This window comes from Acomys russatus, chromosome 14 (genome assembly GCF_903995435.1).
Source record: "Acomys russatus chromosome 14, mAcoRus1.1, whole genome shotgun sequence".
Lineage (NCBI taxonomy): Eukaryota > Metazoa > Chordata > Mammalia > Rodentia > Muridae > Acomys > Acomys russatus.
This window is the reverse complement of record NC_067150.1, coordinates 23,207,830-23,224,682: the sequence shown is the minus strand read 5'-3', so window position 1 is coordinate 23,224,682 and position 16,853 is coordinate 23,207,830. Positions and strand designations below refer to the sequence as shown.

General features: G+C 39.9%; 1 protein-coding gene across 1 annotated transcript in view; it reads left to right on the top strand.

Moving 5' to 3' along the window:
* LOC127198246 (neurotrimin-like) overlaps positions 1 to 16,853 on the top strand; it is a 996,997-nt gene that overhangs the window by 472,026 nt on the left and 508,118 nt on the right.

Sequence of the window (16,853 nt, the reverse complement as noted above, 5' to 3'; positions counted from 1 at the left end):
TAACTGGCTGAACTAGAGAGGGTTGTGTATAATACCAGGTTTTATATTAAACAAAAATAAATTTTCTCTAACGCGAGTTTTCAGACAGGTTGTCCTAATATATTAACTTCTGTCTGTGTTTTGAATAGTCAATTTCACGGTGAAATGAGTTCTTAATAATATATTTACCACCTGGGAGAAATCTCCCAGCCATCTGGAAAGGAGAGGGGATTTAGTGCCTCCAAACAGAGATTGGATTTTTTTTTGCAGTTATTTATTTATTTCTACATCAGGTGAGAAGTGGGAAGGACGGCTTTGTCCCTGCCCTGCTGCAGTAGAGGGGTGGGTGTGGGGTGGGTGTAGGCTGCACAGGCCTGTGAGCATGCGCCATCTCCTCCTCGCTAGGGAGCCTGGATTTGCAATCCATGTCAGGCACTCAGCCATTCAGCACGCCAAGGATCCTCAAGGAGTGTCCTGCACGGTGCTAATTACCGGCGGGAAATGCCAAGAACAACAACGATAAACATGTAGTTTTGTTTGTGTTTTGAATTGTTATGGGAGTACCGGAAGGGAAAAAGCAGAGCTGGCACTCCAGATGGGAAATTCTGGGTTCAAGTCCAGGCTCTGTCGCGGGTCGCTTGTAAAAGGCATTTGCTACCCAGCCTGGAGACCTATACGTTTAATCTCTGGAATGAACCAATTTCTGCAAGCTGTCCTCCATACGTGCAACATGGCGTACACACACACACACACACACACACACACACACACACACAGAGAGAGAGGGGGGGGAGGGGTCATTAAAAAGAAGAAACTTTCAATACTATTTCAAAGCTAGATATCAAATAGATGAAGTATTTGATTCAATGCCAGTATCAACAGGCAGTATGTAAATGATCAATGGAAAATAAAATAGAAAGTTTCAAAAAGTGTGTGTGTGTGTGTGTGTGTGTGTGTGTGTGTAGAAATAGATGTATGATCAACTTGATTTAATAGATGATGTGTAACTGGCTGGATTGAAACACAACATAAAATCCTCTATTATTCATTTGTTCGATTAGTAAACATCTACTAAGCACCTATTATGTAGCAAGCAGTCTTTGAAGTGGTTCATTCATGTCTATGAATGAAAAAATGTTCTTTCTGCATTTTAATTCTTGAGGAGGGGCATGGAATGTACTAGGACTTTAGGGAAGAATTGTCTAAGCCAGTAGTCTACCACTGCAAGAGCTCCAAGAACAGTGACTATACACGGTGGGTAGACCCACAGTCTGTGTACACAGTGGGTAGACAGTCAACATGGATGAAACTGCCAGGAGGAGAAATTAGTATGAGTCAAGGCAATAAGAATAGGATTCTGGATAAAGAGGTATAAAGGTGTAGACTCTCAGTCTAAAAAGTTGACAGACTCTAGAGTATTTTGCGGAGACCAGCAAGAGAATTTCACATATATAAATGGATAATAAGACTTGGGTGGGGGCTAAATCTGAAATGGAGATGAGCAGCTGTGGACATGAGGGAAGAAGCGAGTGAACAGGCAGGATAGCCGTGCAAGAGCAGACAGTGGCCAAGACCAGGGAGGTAGCAGCAAAGCTGTGAAGAAGAAGACAGTTCCTGGGACTGCCCTCCTGGTGGAGTCACAAGGAAACCTGAAGAGAAAGGAAAAGGGGAGCAAAGATGGCGGTGGGCTACTGAGCCCGTCAACCAGAAAGAGTGGGCAAAGGCTGTTGTGATAACGAGTTGTCTTCTGTGGAGCTACACCTGGCATTAGAGGGAAGGCAAAGTGCCAGACAGTTGTATCTGTTCTCTGGCTTTGTCCCAGGCATATACATTTGAAAGCACTGACACAGAGATGCTGTTTATCATTCTGTTGTTCATCAGAGACCTACGATGAAAATGAAGCTTATTGAGCGACAATTGGATGGGTAACTGGGAATCTAACAGCAACCCTGGGAACAGGCAAATGTGTAGTAAGAAAGAAGCTTTGCTTATCTGATTTTGACTTTGTTTCCTTGCAAAGACATGGAAGAAGAAAGGAAAAATTTTAAAGCTTGTATATTGAGGAAATTGTCCAGAAAGAGAGGAGGGGAAAAGACATCGAGAGGAGAAGGTGAGGAGTGACGCTGATGTCCTGCAGTAGACAGGAGGAGGTTGCATTCCCCTGTGGTGGGTGTGTGGATGTGGGTGCCGTATCAGAAAGGCAGAGACAGGGTGCTAAGTCTGAGGAAGCCACCGCTAACTGCTCTAAGTTGCTCCTGAAGGAGGAAGTGAAGGCATCGGGCAAATCTAAGGATGCTGGAAGGTGACAGGTGTGAGAGAAAGGAGAGAAGCCAGCAGTATGTCTACCTTGGGACACCGGTCGGGGAAGGAACTAATAGAAAAGTGTGATTGTCCAGGAGCATGAGACCCACGTGAGAATTTGATAATTACTTAAAAGTGAGACCACTCAATTTATGGCCAGTTAAATAGATTAAGGACACAGCTCTGAGAAATTTTATAGGTCCTCAATTCTTCTGAGCTCTGGAGATATAAAGATGAATAGGAGGTGGTCACTACCCTTACAGAATTCACAGCCCTGGAAAGAGGCGGAAATATGAAACCAATAACTGTAATAAATTGTAATAATTCTATAATCAAGTTATCTTTATTGTTCCGGAAAGTATTGCCAAGGGCTGTTGCCAAATATAGTGACCCAGCAAGCAAGTGCGTTTCATATCAGAAGCAGAATACAGTCTGTGGTAAGAGGAATTGCACTCAGTACAGATGTATTTATGAAGGGGCCATCCTGGGCTAAGCATTAATGGCAAGTAACACTTGCTTAGCTTTTTTTTTTTCAAATTAGCAGAAACCAGAATCACTTTAGCAAAAATTTAAAAGTCAGTTATCCAGGCCATATCTATAGCAATCAATTGTAGTTTTTTACACTCCCTTTTGCTTCTAATATATAGCCAAGGACAAACATTGCTGATATTGGCAGACAGATTTTTTTTTTTTAACATTCAGAACATGGAGTGAGAGAGATCAGTTGAAAGGCCTGGAGGAAAAATCAGTCAAACTCGCCAGCCCCTCTGTCTTAGAGTTACTATTCCTGTGATGAAACACCATGACCAAAACCAATTGGTTAGGAAACAGTTTATTCAGCTTACATTTCCACATCACAGTGCATCATAAAAGGAAGTCAGGACAAGAACTCCAGCAGGGCAGGAACCTGGAGGCAGGAGCTGATGTAGGGGTGATGGATGGATGCTGTTTCCTGGCTTGCTCTTAGTAGCTTGCTCAGCCTGCTTTCTTAGAGAACACAGGACCACCAAGCCAGGCATGACACCACCCACAATAGGCTAGGCCCTCCCTATCAATCATTAATTAAGAAAATGCCTTACAGGCTTGCCTACTGCCTGATATTATGGAGATTTCTCAAATGAGTCTTCCTCCTCTCTGCTGACTCTAGCTTATGTCGAATTGACATAAAACTAAATAATACACCCAGCAAACAATATTTAGGCACCATGGGGAGTGGTGTGACGGTAGGTGAGGGAGAGGGGCAAAGCACTTAGGAATATAAGAACAAGTGCCAATAAGAAATCTAGAAGAGGGCTTCCTTAGGGCAAGCGATGGCCACCAAGATGAATTAAAGTGTCCAGAGATGCTGACTGACCTCTAGCCATGTGCCACACTGGAAGGGTTGCATTTCCTATTTGTTTCCTACAGTATTGCTGGATTCTCATTCAAAGACGACTAAGAAATCATTTGGTTACATGAAACTGTGTTAACTGAAGTTTTAGAGGATTGATAAACAGAACCTGAAGGGGTCTCAGCTGGGACACAGAGTGGAAAACGGGAGTGGAAAGCTGGGTGAGTCACTGGGCAGTTTTAGGATCCAAGGCGTGAGTAGACAGGGAAATGGCTGATCATGTTTTGTGTCTCATGTCACTTGCTAGAGTAGCCTGTGGTCTTTGGACTAGGTGAGTCCAGAAAAAGCCATTGTCACTGTTTTTGTTTTTGTTTTTGTTTTTGTTTTTCAGAAGCTTGGGGTCAGAATGGGATGCTATTAAAATATTTTCAGCTGAGCTTGTTTTTGCTGTGCATCTCAGCTTGGCCCAGTTCGTCTGTTATATGAGGTCTAATGCAATTTGCAAGCTGTAGTGTCTGCTTCGTGTACCAAACAAAACAGCTCTCACCTCAGTGAGAGTAAGAAATGGTTTATTCATGAAAAAACATGAGTGACCATGGCCCTTCTAGGGAACATGGGTTCAGGCGGCCACAATAAAATGTGTTCATAAAGTTACAGTTACAGGAAGAAAAGAAAGCAATAAATCCAAGCATCGTTCAAATACATTGGTAACAACATCAGGTGGATGGGTTATGGCAGACGGGTCTCAGGTGCTATTTAATGACTTTTGGGCATTGAGGCTGAAGGAAGCTTGTGTTCTCATCTGGGCTGGTTAGCTTTTGGTCAACCAAGAAACCATGCTAACTATATACCGGAAGCATAAACCTCAGTTGAGGAACTGCCTCCGTCAGATTGCTTTGTGGGCAAGTCTGTGGAACATCTTCTTGACTAGTATAATATTGGAGTCTAGCCCACTGCAGGCAGTGCCAGGAAGATGGACCTGGGTTCTATAAGAAAGTAGACGGAGCAGGTCAATAAGCATCATTCTTCAGTTCCTACCTTCAGCCTTTGAGCCTGCTAGAACTTCTCCCTCAATACCACACTGTGATGTGCAAGTGTAAAATACAATAAAAAGAAGCCCCTCTCCTCCCACATTTCTTTTTCAATTTTTAAATCAGAGCAATAGAATCCTTACCAGAACAACATCCTAACAATTTTTACATGACCGACTCCAGGCTGTTAAGCCAGACACAGGTTGACAATGGATGATTATTAAAGGGGTCAAAGATAGCTAAAGACAAGTTGTCTCTGCGTCTACAACATTCTGTCTCTTCACAATCACCAAGCTCCAGTCAGCCTGGCAGAACCTTGACATCAGCATGCAGGTTTTGTCTTTGTCTTTTTTCCCTTGCCTGAGAACCTCAGTACACATGTTGCGCCATTTGATGCATTAACAATATATAGAATTCAAGACCAATGTGAGCTACATAGGGACAGATATTATATTCAAGAGGAAAGGAAAACAAACAAGACAGAAGTAAGGGAGAGGCAGTCACTGCCTGTGAGAAAGAACACCGAAAGGCAGTGATACAGCCACTTCCCAGGGAACAGTGCTCCAAATCTGCTGGCTCCTAGAGACGACCTAGGCATGTGCTGTCTGAGCATGTTCAATCAGAGAGATGGAAAACTCATAAAAACTTGACCTTTCAAATAAGGCGCTACTGCAGGTCTGTGGTGGCACATGGCAGCACTGGGAGGCAGAGGCAGGTGTGTCTCTGCATTAGAGGCCAGCCTGGTCTGCAGACTGAGTTCCAGGACGGTCAAGGCTGTGGAGAAACCATCTCTCAAAAACTTATAAAATAGGGCACTGCAACTGTATTGACTCATGGTATCAGCTACAGAAGAGAAAATCTGGCATTCTGTTTTAGATGGATCCCATTTAAGAGCTATCACCTCCTATATAAAAAATCATCATGAATAAGAAAGCAAAACTGTGTTAAAGACCCAGGTTCCTACATTTTGGCTTTTATTCTAAACCTACTTTGGATCTCATTGTCAAAGAAATGCAAGATCGCAAGCCAACACAGTCCCCTTTTACTTGTCTCTGAGTCCATTTTCCTTGTTTCTATCTCCTTTTCTCATGAGTACAAATCAGTTGGATTCTGTTGTTGTCGTTCCAAATACATATATATGTAAATAAGCAAAATACAAAGTTTTCTATGATGTTGACTTATCTCAATATGGGCTGGGGAGATAGCTCCATGGTAAAGTGCTTGCTGCACAAACAAGAGGACCTGAGTTCTTTCCCAGGCATCATCTGGAGCAACATTTCAATGCTGGGGTCTGGTAATGGGTAGACACAGATGGATCCTTGAAGCTCACAGGCCAGCCAGCAGTCCTACCTAATCAGTGAGCTCCTGGCTCTTATTATTAAAAAAATAAATAAATAATGTGGAGGGTTATCAAGGAAGACACCAGCCATTAACTTCTGGTCTCCACACAAGAGCACACACACACACATGCACACATGCGGACACGCGGGAACACACACACATACACACACACACACACACACACACACACACACACACACACACACACTATACACATGCACACACTCCAACTCTTGTATTCAGGCAAACCTCTTGCCTTAGCCTCTGGAGTAGGTGGGAGTATAGGTGTGCTCCACCCTACCCATCTCTTTATCATTTATTTTTTAAAATTTGCTTTGGTTTTCCTTAGTGAGCTGTCCTATTTCCCAGAGGCTTTTGTTTTGCTCTGTTTCCTTGCCTTGCTTGATAGGGTTTTGAATTTCCCCTTTCACGTTTTTCACAATTTATTAGTCCTACGCATTGCAATACAAATTTATTCTCTCAGTGAAGGACTTGTGTTTTGAAAGTAAGATTATATTTTTGGTAGAGCGCTTTTGTCCTTCTAGTAAACTAAAATGGTATTGTTCCCCGCGAGGCTCTGTGTATGTATGTATATGCCTCTACATGAAAAATAATTTCCTACGTGACAATACCATCTTTCTTTGGATTCTAAGAGCAACAAAGCCTTGCCTTCTTGTCCAACTGTTTCGTAGACCTCTACCTGCAGCTGTTGTTTGAGTGTGGTCAAGGATGGAGGCCTGTCTTTATCAGTTTCTAAAAGATCTTGAAGATGTCTTTGGAAGAATTTGTTTCAGCGTGGTGTGCTTCTGTGTCAGAATGCCCATCTCTTGATCTGCTCTTCTCTTGGTTTTATATTATACCATCTGCACTGATGAAGTTCCCAAGCACATCTCACTGTCAGGGAGAACGAGTCCTCCCGTTTTGCTCATCAAATTCACCTCAGTTATTTCTGATCCTTTATTTATGCTCCTAGAATTAATGCATAGTGTCATGTAAAATTCTCCTGGTATTTTCTCTGGAGTTGTATTTGATAAAATTTATGGAATAATTTTATGTGCATTGGCATATTTATGATAAGAAGTTTTGGGTTTTTTTTCATCCTTGAGTATACTGTAGGCTTCCATTTATTTAGGTCTCATTTTGAGTTTTTAATAAAGCCTTATAATTTTTGCTATAAATCTCTTATACATGTTTTGTACAGTTATTCCCATGGGACCTATTTTTGCTGTCATTGTAAATCGTGTTTCCTTTAACTAGTTTTTCATTTGTGTGCAGCTTTGTGCTTCAAATTTTAATTGATATTTCTATATTGATCATTTATGTTCCTATATTTGTGTATCAATTATAGTTAATGTTTGACTCACCTGGATTTCCTATATAGATAATCATATCATTAGGCAGCTCATTGTTTTCTTTCAGTCGCATTATCTCTATTTCTTCATCTGCATCACTGTTTAATCTGACCTTCAACACATCCTTCTACCAAAGCAATGAACACATGCAACCTTGCTCTGTTCCTGCTCTGTGGTAATGCTTTCTAGTAGTTTAACTATTAAATATGAAGCTCATTATATTTTTAAGCAAATTCCTTCTCTTACAGTGAATGAAAACATTCATACTTCACTGTTTTCTTGCAATTCTATCATAAACACATCACACTTTATTAAATAGTTGTTCTATCTCCTCCTCCTCCTCTTCTTCCTTTTCTTCTTTTTCCACATTTTCTTGAGATTTTAGTTCTGTCAGACTTTTCAGTACTCAGCATTAACACTCCTCCTGAATTTCATGTGCTTTCTATTTTAGTAGTTCCTTTTATTTTTACTACTTTCTTTATTTTATATATATTTGAGCTTCACTTTGTTGTCCTCTGACACTAATGGGTGATGAAATGATTAATTTTTAATCAATTTTATACAATAGGTTCTACTAAATTTATTAAGTAGTGCATTGTTTGAGCTGAACCATACATATTTTAGTGTTTTATATTCCATTTATAGTCTATATTTATTTATAAACACTTAAATTTTTATTTGTATTAGGTATAAATGAAATTTGACTCTGAACAGGATCTGAAGTATATATATTCCAAATTAAAAACAAACATACTTTAAAAAATATTTTTTAACTGGAAAAAAAAGGAATGCTGATGCTCCTGAAGCTTAAACAATATTACATCTGTAAAGCGCATTTAGGAAATGGTACCCACTGAACACTCAGGCCTAGCAGCACACTGCTGAGGGTCAGTGCTACTGTCCAGCCCACAAGGATAAACTGTCTGCCTTTTCCTGGGAAAGAGCAAAATTCAAAATGCCAGGGATAGTTTCTATTGACCGTAATGCCATTTTTCTACCACCAGGACACTGGAAAATTATGAGTTAGATCCTAATTTCAACTCTCTCTCTCTCTCTCTCTCTCTCTCTCTCTCTCTCTCTCTCTCTCTCTCTCTCTCTCTCTCTCTCTCTCAATACTCCAGGCTTCTCAGTGACAGAGTAATTTTGAAGCTACCCTGGTCTACAAAAGACCTTATCTTACAATACAAACAATCCCTTGCCAACTCAAGTGACAACAAGGAAAGCATATTTCCTAAATTGGTAGGCACAGAATTCCAAGGAAGAAACAAGGACCAGAGCCTGGCTGAAGCTGGGGTTATAGAAACAAACATCCAGAGTCTTCTTGAGTGTGAAATCTGGGCACAGTCATTGCTTAAGGCCGAGTGACAGAAGCCCAATCACAGAGGCACAGGGCAGTAAAAAGATAGCAGATGGATGTGGTGAGGAAGAAGGTATGGGGTCAGAGTTGGAGCAACCATGAACTAAGCACTTAACTGATCCTATAATGGAAAGGGACTCAAGTCACAGGCCAGGTGTATGGCATAAAAGAAAAACAGAAGGAACTTAGTGATAAGGTGATGGTAAAGGCTGCTGTTTCTGTGACTGTAACTTTAAGCCTTCACTTTGTTATGAGACCATGAGGTTCTTCTTAATAAAATAGAAATAATAATATTTACCATATTGAGTTACTGTAAAAATTAAATAACAAAGAATTTATTTTGGTCTCCAAAATAATGTAGTAATTACTCAATAGCAAACTCAATGAATCAGTTATTATTATACATTTAAAACATCTAAATAGGATAACTACAATAAGAATATCTGTATTTGTCAATAATAATATTAAGAAGAAGGAGAAAGAGAAAAGTATCGAATAAGATGAGACGAGGTATAAAAAAAATGAGGTCTAACGGCATCTGCTAAAGGGACAAGCATGTAGATTCTGTTGTTTCTATGAACTGAGAAAAGTGGTCTAGACCCCATCTGTCAGGTTACTTCTGGCTCAGAAGATATGCTACTTACGTGTTGGATGAGTTAGAACATTGAATAACACACACACAGACCTCAGTTATCAGCCATGTCTATAAGACAACTACCTATATCAGGGAATCAGAAGTCTCTGATACAAAACCCACAGAAAGACAGTGAGTACAGTTGAGTTTACCAGGTAGCAGAGTACGAACTACATGGAAGAGTTCTCCTTTGAGCCAACAGAAAAGCTGTGAGGTTAATAGTGGTCTAAGTGGCAGAATAGACTGACTCTTCTGGAAGTTTCTTAGTTGCTTCTCGTGCTGGAGCTGCTCTCTCTGCTTGGTTGAAATGATCTCAAGCCAACCATCACACACAATCAGCTTTAGGATTAGTTCAATGCCTTTGCTTAGAATTCCATTTAGTATCCAGTGAGCATTTCCCCTGTTAGGCACAAGGATAGAAGACTTGACTTAGATCTAACCTCAGCACAGAGACAGACATATGGACATGATATAAGTGCTATAAATATAACACAGCCTATGGCTTCACTGATATCCAAAAAAGCTGATCCCTGACTCAGTCTATGAGGACCAGAGACGAATTCTTGCATAAGATGATGGCTATCCTATTTCTAATAGAGCCATAGCTTTGTTTGTACAGAAGGGTGCCAAGTGATAAGCAGTAAAGGCCAGCAAGGCTGAAGGTTTATAGAAGAGCTACAATTGTTAGTTTCTTCAGTGAGGACTACAGGAAGTTCATTCTTGGCTAGAAACTGAAATATGACTTTATTGGTATGGGACAGAGCTTGAAAGAAAGGTAGGCCCAGCTGACTTTGTATCATGTTAATGAGTTTTACATTTCCTCTGTGAAAGATGGAGAGCCATGGGCATATTCTGAGCAAAGAAATAGATAATGGTTGACCTGAGTATTTTAAAAACTTTGCCAGAATCTTAGGATAGGATATCAGTTTAGTTTTTTTTAATGAGTATCTTTGAGCCTGTGTTATATTATGGTTCACTCAGTGTCATGACTGCCATGTGTTGTATCAGTCATTTGTTGTGCATTACTCACTTATGGACAGTGACTTAAACTGACAGTCACTTATTCTCTCATAGTTGTCCCAGGTCCAGAGTTGTGGGCACAACTTCTCTGGGTCTTATCTGTCTTTAGATCTAACAGAAAACTTAAATCAAGGTACCTTGATTAGGACAAGTATTTCAAGTCTCTGCTAGGATGGATGGGCCTTCAAGCTCGCACACATGGCTGGCAGCAGATTCAGTGTCCTCCTATGATGTTGGCTGCCCTCGGGCCCTAGCTACACGGATCTCTGTGTATGGCATCCTCAACGCAGATGTGTCCTTCTGCAGGAGGGATAGTAAAGATAGAAAAGGTGATAAACAAGATGGAAGGCATGTTCTTTTATAATTAGACCTCAATGTTTGTAATATAGTCAAATTATTATAAACAAGTCCTGAGGTCCAACCTCCACAAAAAGGGAAGAGACATATAAAAAGGGAGTATATACAAGGAAGTAGGAAGGACCCACTGAGTCCATCTTGGAGGCAAGCTACCACATGAAAACAAAGCACATTTTATATATTACTTATATAATATTTAATACATTAGGAAAACACTTATTCTAGGTGTTTCTTGTGTTAGTATATTGCAATAGAACCTACAAGATTGCGCCACTAATGAATTGTGTTAATGAATTCTAAACTTCAGATACAAAGTGGTCAATACAATTAAGTGCATATGAATACATTATTCTTACTCTCAAAAATTTTTCTTTTCCTTTGTGCTGGAATAACTTTCACATTTCCCCTTGGATTGCAGCTGAACAATTTAATAGCTGAAGATGGATGCTTGGAACCCTCAAATAGCTATAGCTGTAACCCTGGAGTTTGTGTGATTATTTTTATTACATGGTTGATCCCCCTTTTCCCCATCTGATTAGGTGAAATTGGAGTCTTTTTCATCTACATGAAAGTCACTTTCCTCATGATTGGTTTATATTAATAATAATATCACCTTCAGCTGCCTGAGACTATGCAGGTCACAATGGGTGTTGCTACAGGGAACACCCATTTCCTAGAAAAATTCCTGCATTATACCAGCCTCCTCTTTCACATGTCTTCAAGAGATCCACTTTTCTCTGACCCTTGGCAATAGCACTGATGTGCTTGCTCATTTTCAAAATGCTATTAACAACTAACGTTTAGATAGTCTTTGCATTTTACGAAGAGCTTTCACATCTGCTGCTGCCCTTGGTTCTCATTCAAGCTCTGGAATGCAGATGCCAGATTGGCCCCAAGTCTCACACCTAGGAAATAGCAGAGCAGAACAAAAGTATAATAACCCTCCCCCTGAATTTCTGCTCCATTAATTACATCACAGTGCACTGTGGGTTTTAACATTTTTTATTCTCTTTCCATGATCTAAGGCTGCTCTTTTAGCCACTCTTTTTTTTATATTAAAACAATATTTTTTTATTAATTTATTCTTGTTACATCTCAATGTTTATCCTATCCCTTGTATCCTCCCATTCCCCCCCCCCATTTTCCCATTATTCCCCTCCCCTATGACTGTTCCTGAGGGGGATTACCTCCCCCTATATATTCTCATAGGGTATCAAGTCTTTTCTTGGCTACCTGCTGTCCTTCCTCTGAGTGCCACCAGGTCTCCCCCTCCAGGGGACATGGTCAAATGTGAGGCACCATAGTACGTGAGAAAGTCATATCACACTCTCCACTCAACTGTGGAGAATATTCTGACCATTGGCTAGATCTGGGAAGGGGTTTAAAGTTTACCTCCTGTATTGTCCTTGGCTGGTGCCTTAGTTTGAGCGGGACCCCTGGGCCCAAATCTGCCTATCATATTGTTCTACTTGTAGATTTCTAGGACCCTCTGTATCCTTTTTATTTTGCTATTTTCCCATGCGTCTCTCATTTAGAGTCCCAATAGGATGCCTTCCCCTCTGTCCCAGTTTCCTGGTAAGTGAAGGCTTTTGTGGGACATGCCCCTTGGGCTAGTATGCAGATATAAGTGAGTATATACCATTTGATTCTTTCTGCTTCTGGGTTAACTCACTCATTATGATCATTTCTAGCTCAATCCATTTATCCACAAATTTCGGGAATTCCTTGTTTTTAATAGCTGAGTAGTATTCCATAGTGTACATGCACCACAGTTTCTTTATCCACTCTTCTACTGAGGGACACTTAGGCTGTTTCCATGTTCTGGCTATTATGAATAAGGCTGCTATGAACATGGTTGAGCAAATTTTCTTGTTGTGTCCTGGAGCATCTTCTGGGTATATTCCAAGGAGTGGAATAGCTGGGTCTTGAGGAAGCCCTATTCCCATTTTTCTGAGATAGCACCAGATAGATTCCCAAAGTGGCTGTACTAGTTTGCATTCCCACCAGCAATGAAGGAGTGTTCCTCTCTCCCCACATCCTTGCCAGCATGTGGTGTCGCTTGAGTTTTTGATCTTAGCCATTCTGATGGGTGTAAGATGGAATCTCAGAGTTGTTTTGATTTGCATTTCCCTGATGACTAAGGAGGTTGAGCATTTCTTTAAGTGTTTCTCAGCCATTTGATACTCCTCTGTTGAGAAGTCTCTGTTTAGTTCCAAGCCCCATTTCTCAATTGGGTTATTCGGTTTGGTGGTGTTTAATTTCTTGAGTTCTTTATATATTTTGGATATTAGACCTTTGTCAGATGTAGGGTTGGTGAAGATTTTTTCCCAGTCTGTAGGCTGTTGCTTTGTTCTCTTGACAGTGTCTCCTGCCTTACAGAAGCTTCTCAGCCTCATGAGGTCCCATTTATTAATGGTTGACATTAAGGCCTGGGCCGTTGGTGTTCTGTTCAGGAAGTTGTCTCCTGTGCCAATATGTTCCAGGCTCTTTCCCACTTTTTCCTCTAAGTGGCTTAGTGTCTCTGGTTTTATGTTGAGGTCTTTAATCCACTTGGATTTGAGTTTTGTGCAAGGTGACAAATATGGGTCCAGTTGCATTTTTTCACACATAGACATCCAGTTAGACCAGCACCATTTGTTGAAGATGCTATCCTTTTTCCATTGAATGGATTTGGCTTCTTTGTCAAAAATCAGGTGACCATATGTGTGTGGATTCATATCTCGGTCTTCGATTCGATTCCACTGATCAACCAGCCTGTTGCTGTGCCAGTACCATGCTGTTTTAATTACTATTGCTTTATAGTACTGTTTGAAATCAGGTATGGAGATTCCTCCGGAGCACCTTTTATTGTACAAGATTGTTTTTGCTATTCTGGGTTTTTTGTTTTTCCATATGAAGTTCAGAATTGAACTTTCAATGTCTTTAAAAAATTGTGTAGGTATTTTGATAGGGATTGCATTGAATCTGTAGATTGCTTTTGGTAGGATGGCCATTTTTACTATGTTAATTCTCCCGATCCATGAGCAAGGAAGATCATGCCATCTTCTCAGGTCATCTTCAATCTCTTTCTTCAGAGTTTTGAAATTTTTTTCATACAAGTCCTTCACTTGCTTAGTTAGGGTAACTCCTAGATATTTTATATTGCTTGTGGCTAATGTGAAGGGTGTGGTTTTCCTAATTTCTTCCTCTGCAAGCTTGTCATTTGTGTATATGAAGGCTACAGACTTTTTTGAGTTAATTTTGTATCCAGCCAATTTGCTGAAGGTGTTTATCAGCTTTAGGAGTTCTCTGGTGGAATTTTGAGGGTCACTTATGTACACTATCACATCATCTGCAAATAGGGATAATTTGACTTCCTCCTTTCCCATTTGGATACCCTTGATCTCCTTTTGTTGTCTTATTGCTCTGGCTAGAACTGCGAGTACTATATTGAAGAGATATGGAGAGTGTGGGCAGCCTTGCCTTGTTCCAGATTTTAGAGGAATTTCCTTGAATATCTCACCATTTACTTTGATTTTGGCTATTGGCTTGCTGTATATAGCCTTTATTATGTTGAGGAAAGTGCCTTGTATCCCCAATCTCTCTAAAACTTTAAACATGAATGGGTGTTGAATTTTATCAAATGCTTTCTCTGCATCCAAGGAGATGATCATGTGGTTTTTTATTTTCAGTTTGTTTATATGGTGGATTACATTGATGGATTTCCGTATATTAAACCATCCCTGCATGCCTGGAATGAAGCCTACTTGGTCATGATGAATGATATCTTTGATGTGTTCCTGTATTTGTTTTGCAAGTATTTTATTTAGTATTTTTGCATCTATGTTCATAAGAGAAATTGGTCTGAAATTCTCTTTCTTTGTTGAGTCTTTGTGAGGTTTAGGTATCAATGAGACTATGGCCTCATAGAATGAATTTGGTAATTTTCCATCCATTTTTATCTTTTGGAGTAGCTTGAAGAGTATCGGTATTAGCTCGCCCTTGAAGGTCTGGTAGAATTCTGCACTGAAACCATCTGGCCCTGGGCTTTTTTTGGTTGGGAGACCATCAATGATTGCTTCTATTTCTGTAGGGGAAATGGGACTATTTAGCTTGTTTATCTGTTCTTCATTCAACTTTGGCAAGTGAAATTGATCAAGAAAATCGTCCATTTCCCTTAGATTTTCAAATTTTGTGGCGTATATGCCTTCAAAGTAGGATCTTATGATTCTTTGAATTTCTTCGGTGTCTGTTGTTATGTCTCCCTTTTCATTTCTGATTTTGTTGATTTCAATACTGTCTCTCTGCCTTTTAGTTAGTTTGGCTAATGGTCTGTCTATCTTGTTGATTTTCTCAAAGAACCAGCTTTTGGTTTTGTTGATTCTTTGGACTGTTTTCTTAGTTTCTAATTTGTTAATTTCAGCCCTGAGTTTGATTATTTCCAGGCGTCTACTCCTCTTGGGTGTTTCTGCTTCTTTTTTTTCTAGGGCTTCCAGTTGTGCCGTTAAGATACTTATGTGCGATGTTTCCAATTTCTTTTTAAAGGCACTTAGTGCTATGAATTTTCCTCTTAGCCCTGCTTTCAATGTATCCCACAAATTTGGGTATGTTGTTTCTTCATTTTCATTGAATTTCAGAAACTCCTTGATTTCTTTCTTTATTTCTTCCCTGACCCAGGTGTCATTTAGCAGAGAGTTGTTTAGTTTCCACGTACGTGTAGGCTTTTTGTTATTTCTGTTGTTGTTGAATTGCAGCCTAAGAGCATGGTGATCTGATAGGATACAAGGTATTATTTCAATCCTCTTGTATCTATTGAGGCTTGCTTTGTGACCTACGATGTGATCAATTTTGGAGAAGGTTCCATGGGGTGCCGAGAAGAAGGTGTATTCTTTCTTGTTTGGGTCAAAGGTTCTATAGATATCTGTTAGATCCATTTGACCCATGGCATTGGTTAATGATGTTATTTCTCGGCTTAGTTTCTGTTTCAATGACTTATCCTTCAGTGAGAGTGGGGTGTTGAAGTCTCCCACTACTATTGTGTGGGGATCGATGTGTGGTTTAAGCTTTTTTAGGAGATCTTTTACAAATGTGGGTGCCCTTGTATTGGGAGCATAGATGTTCAGAATTGTGATGTCATCTTGGTTGACTTTACCTTTGATGAGTATGAAGTGTCCTTCCTCATCCCTTTTGATTAATTTTGGTTGAAAGTCTATTTTGTTCGATACTAAAATGGCTACGCCTGCTTGCTTCTTGTGACCATTTGCTTGGAATATTTTTTTCCAACTTTTACCCTGAGGTAATGCCTTTCATTATGGGTGAGATGTGTTTCTTGAATGCAGAAGAATGTTGGATCTTGTTTATGTACCCACTCAGTTAGTCTGTGTCTTTTTATTGGAGAATTGAGGCCATTGATGTTAATGACCAGTGACTGTTAAGAGTCTTAATTTTGATCTTGTTTCCAGTCGAGGGTTTGTGTAGTTGTGTTTTTGCCATGGGATAGTTATCTATTTCCTGGGTAGTTTTGGTTGTAGCTTGACCCTTTGGGATGGAGTTTTCCTTCTAGTACCTTCTGTAAAGCTGGATTTGTGGATAGGTACTGTTTGAATTTGTTTTTGTCATGGAATATTTTGTTTTCTCCATCAATGGTTATTGATAATTTTGCTGGGTAAAGTAGTCTGGCCTGGCATCTGTGTTCTCTTAGGGTTTGAAGGATCTCTGTCCAGGCCCTTCTGGCTTTTATGGTCTCTGCTGAGAAGTCGGGTGTAATTCTGATAGGTTTACCATTAAATGTTATTTGGCCCTTTTCCCTTGCAGCTTTTAATATTTTTTCTTTGTTCTGCATGTTTTGTGTTTTGATCATTATGTGGCGGGCAGTTTTTCTTTTCTGGTCAATTTTATTTGGTGTTCTGTAGGCCTCTTGTATGTTTATAGGCATTTCTTTCTTTAGATTGGGGAAATTTTCTTCTATGATTTTGTTGAGAATAGTTTCTGGGCCCTGGAGTCTGATGTCTTCTCTTTCTTCAATGCCTATTATCCTCAGATTTCTTCTTTTCATGGTGTCCTTAATTTCTTGGATGTTTTGTGTCAGGGGTTTTCCAGATTTGGCATTTTCTTTAATGGTTGATTCAATATCTGTGATTGTATCTTCTAGCCCTGAGATTCGTTCTTCCAT